This window comes from Leptidea sinapis, chromosome 13 (assembly GCF_905404315.1).
Source record: "Leptidea sinapis chromosome 13, ilLepSina1.1, whole genome shotgun sequence".
NCBI lineage: Eukaryota > Metazoa > Arthropoda > Insecta > Lepidoptera > Pieridae > Leptidea > Leptidea sinapis.
In genome coordinates this window covers 10582216-10586859 of record NC_066277.1, presented here as the reverse complement: position 1 = coordinate 10586859, position 4644 = coordinate 10582216, and the positions used below count along the sequence as shown (strand labels likewise).

Genomic DNA, 4644 nt, shown 5'->3' with positions numbered 1-4644 from the left:
TGAAAACCGCACTGTGGAGGACAACCACACATCCAGATGGTGCGGATGATATCCTGACTTGTGGAAGGTGGAATTCGGTGGCAGGAATCAGGTTAAGCACTTCTTTGGAACACTCCCCGTGATAAATGCGGTAGAAGACACACAAAGAAGCGACGTCTCTACGCAACGCCAAGTGATCCAGCCGTTTGCAGATCACTGGGTCCCCGAGAATTCGAGCTGCTCTGTGTTGCACGCTGTCAAATGGATCGAGCTGATACTGGGGTGCGCCAGACTAGAGATGACAGCAACACTCCATGTGTGGCCGGACCTGCGCTTTGTAGAGCGCTAAAATGTGGGCCGGCTTGAAGTATTGCCGTGCTCTATTGATGACGCCCAGCTTCTTCGAAGCCAATTTGGCTTTGCTCTCCAGAAGGCCACGAAATTGCCAATCGCTCGAGATTTCGAGACCCAGTATTCCGATACTAGGCGAGGCTTTAAGGGAAGTGTTGCCGAAGAGCGGTGATACGACAAATGGGGGTTTTTAGTGGTAAACGCGCAATTTTGACATATGGTACGGTAAATTTTTTATTTTTAGTTTTCTTGCTATTTCACAATTCTTGCTATTTTACAGTTAAATAAATCCAGCTTTGGACATCGATGTGTCGGGAAGTGAATTGATTTATACAACAAATTACTTTTTACCAGACAAGGGAGTGGCTTGTAAGAGTATTTAATTTGGTTATTAGGGGTTATTTGGAAATTGTAAAACACGAAAAAATAGACGATCAGACAAAAACTGACGATCTTAATGAAGCGGGGGTTCATTACACTCTACTGTAATGCATTCAATGGACTAGATTTCATATTATATTTATGGATGGAATCTAGTTTTCTTAGATCTGATAACTTACAAGGTTCTAACAAGAAGGTTCCGTAATCGAGGATACTCCGTACTGTAAAGTTTCAAAATTTGAATAAATAAAACTTATTCTATGTGGAAAATGCAAGAAAACTAACATTAAGAAATAAATTTATTCAAAAAAATCTTGAAACCGGTTGCACGGAATGTTCGAGCCAAAATGTCCAAAAAGAAGTGAAAAAAAAAAAATGTTTGTATGTCTTCAAAGTTCAAGGAGTAAAAAAATACTTGAAAAAAAGGGCGGGAAACTTAAGATCGGTCGCACGTAATTTTGTTAATTTTTCATTTTATTTTTAAATTTCATGTAAATATTTTGATATTTTGATCAGATAAGTTGTAGTTTGTATATATTTTAGTAGTTAGTTTGTATTAAAGTGTAAATTTGTTTATTTGTGTAATTTTCATCCTATTGGTAAGTCTTCTTTTCCTCACTTTTCTATTTTATGATGGACCCCCCGGATGATCCTGGGGGGACAGCCCCTGATATAGGTCATGTAGTGACAATTTCTCATAATGACGAAGGTAGCACGATGGATACAGATGGTTCTGTGTCTCAGACATCTAGTGGCCGTAAAAGTGTCAGCTCGACCCAGAATATGCAGACACTGTAATAAAAGACGACGAAAACACCGTGGTGATAAGAAAGATATTAAGGAAAGTGATTGCAAATGTGTAGACATTAGTGATAAACAAATTCTTTCCAAAGTCGATTCCTGCAATAATTCTTCTATAGTAGTAGAGAACATTCAAAAAAATAACACAGACACTCCACAACAGCCACAGCCCCCTGTTGCAAGGCTGTTATATAACTCATTAGATGCTGCTCCTTTTGTTGTACACATTCAGAAACAGTATTCATCTCCCGATGATAATGTTACTTTACATCCAGTTACATTTGGTCGTTTTCTCAAAAGAAATTCTATTAAAAATATTGTGAATGGAAGTTTAAAAACGATAGGCCGGAATAGGTTATCTATTTCTTTTTCTAAGTACCAAGATGCAAATGACTTTGTTGAAAACAAAAATTTAGAAAATGAAAAATATAAGGCTTTTATTCCATCATTTTCTGTGAGTAGAATAGGAATAGTCAGAGGAGTACCAGCTGAGTGGTCTGAAGAGGAAATAAAAGATAATGTTTCTGTTCCTATTGGCTGTGGTCCAATCATAAAAATTAGGAGAATAAAACGAAAGATGATGATTGATGGACAAAACCATCTTAAATGTACTGAGTCTGTGGTATTTACTTTTGATGGACAGTTTTTGCCTAAACGAGTATATATGTGCTACACTTCTCTTACTGTAGACTTGTATATATATCCTACTATTCAATGCTACAATTGTTGTCGGTTTGGTCATGTGAAATCTCAATGCAGATCTAAACCAAGATGTTTTAGATGTGGTCAAGGACATAGTGGTGATAACTGCTCTGTTCAAGATGATTTTATATCTTGTTGTTTATGTAAAGGTTCCCATATTGCAACTGATAAAAAATGTTTAGAATATGAAAGACAAAGAGCTATAAAGGAATCAATGGCTAAAAACTGTATTTCCTATTCAGAAGCTTCAAAGATACATCCAACTGTCTCTCGAATTTCATATGCAGATACATTACTCTCATCACCTAACATCACTCCTAATACTTTTCCAACCCAGCATCAACATTCAACACATAAAGCTATAAACAATACTTCATATAAAAAAACTGTTTTTGTTAAACCAAAGCCTCCACCTACACTTAGCAAAGGATATGACAAATCTGCTCACCAAGAAATTTTAAGGGATTTTAATATTCCCCAACCCTCTAATGGATGTGCATTAATTAACAAAGTAAATGAAAATCCTTTGGAATCCTCAGTAATTGATTTAATTATTTCTCTTATAAAATCTCTTAGTCAATCGAATGAATTTTCACCGTCCAACGCTGCCTTATTAGTTTCTGCAATTACTCAAATTTATAAACCAAATAATGGACAAAGTTCTTCAATGGAATTGTCAAAGCATCACTCCTAAAAAAAGTGATCTTATTTATTTATTAAATAAATATAAACCTTATATCTGTACTCTTCAAGAGACATGGTTGAAACCAGGATCTTTATTTAAGATTCGAGGTTATTCATGTCTCAGAGAAGATCGTGTGGATGGGCATGGTGGAGTAGCCATGCTTGTGAAACAGCCTCTTTCCTTTTCTCTCTTCTCTATTCCTTCTCACAGTAATGATTTTTCTATTATTGCTGCTTTAGTTGAAAATATCTGTTATGTATCTATTTATATACCTCATCCTTCTTCTGCAATCTTAAATGAAATTAAAGATATTATTTCCATTCTTCCGAAGCCTTTTATGATCCTTGGTGATTTTAACTGTCGCCATGAATCCTGGGGTTACTTATCTTCTAATAGTTATGGTAACACATTAATAGATATATTTGATTCAGTGAATTTGTGTATATTAAATGATGGTCGTCCTACACGACGTTCTCATCCTGACGAGGGCCCAAGTGCTCCAGATTTAACAGTCACTACACCTAATCTTGCCTCTTCTTTGTCCTGGGATCCATTACGATCTACTTTTGGTAGTGATCACTTCCCACTATTATTATCATTTCCAACCTGCAATAATAACAATAAAGTATTACATAAAACTTATTCTCCTCGTTTAAAATATAAGCTTAATGATGTTGATTGGGATTTATATAAAGATCTAATAAAAAACAAAATTATTACACTTCCAAAAATTAATCCAGGTACAGAATCTCAGTGTGCAGATTCTTTAGCAAGAATCTTTATTGAGGTTGCCAATGAGATATTTCCAAGTAAAAATAGCTCTTTGGGTTTTATTCCTTCTCCTCCTTGGTGGGATAACGAATGTACTGAGGCAGTAAAGAGAAGAAAATATGCTGAAATTACATACTGTCAATGTTCCACTGATAAGAATTTTGAAATTCTTACAAAAAGTATGTCAGAAACTTCAAAATTTCTAAAGAAAAAGAAATTTGATGGCCGGAAAAATTTCTGCTATTCAATATCACCTGATGTCAAACCATCTCTTGTATGGCAAAATATAAGAAGGTTTAGATCTGCATACAAAGATTCATCTCCAAAATCAATCCCTTTTCATTTATTTAATAGCTTTTTAGATAAACTTTTCTTTCCTGAAGACTTAATAATTGGTTACCCTGTAATAAATATAAATAATGATAACTGTTTTGGTTTAAACAGTATATTTTCTCTCACTGAACTAAAAGGTGTATTGTCTCATGTTAAGGATTCTGCTCCTGGACTGGACGGTATTCCGTATTCCTTTATCTCTCATTTAGATGATGATGCTTTATTTTATTATTTATCTCTTATAAATTCCATAGTGACATCTGGTAACATCTCCTCCACGTGGAAACGTCAAGAAATAATTCCCGTACTGAAACCTAATAGGTGTTCTGCAGACCATTCTGCCTATCGCCCAATCGCACTTTCTTCTGTTTTGATGAAAATTACAGAACATCTTATAAAAAATCGTTTAGAATGGTTTGTTGAGCATAACGGTCTATTATGTGAATCCCAATTCGGTTTCAGACGTGGGAAAAGTACTATTGATAGCTTAAGTATATTCATTTCTGATATTCAATTATCATTTTCAAATAATAAATCAGTAATAGCTGCGTTCTTAGATATAAATTGTGCCTATGATAATGTCGTAATAAGTATTTTAAAGAGTAAGCTTTTACAACTTAATATACCTCTGCTATTAACAA

At 34.8% G+C, this 4644-nt stretch overlaps 1 long non-coding RNA gene across 1 annotated transcript; it reads right to left on the bottom strand.

Moving 5' to 3' along the window:
* Positions 1-2739: 2739 nt before the first annotated feature.
* Positions 2740-4006, bottom strand: LOC126967367 (uncharacterized). The gene is made up of 2 exons (XR_007729982.1): positions 3925-4006; positions 2740-3792 (listed from the first exon to the last, which is right to left on the bottom strand). It is a non-coding gene; the product is annotated as an uncharacterized LOC126967367 (long non-coding RNA).
* Between the last annotated feature and the right edge of the window lie 638 nt (positions 4007-4644).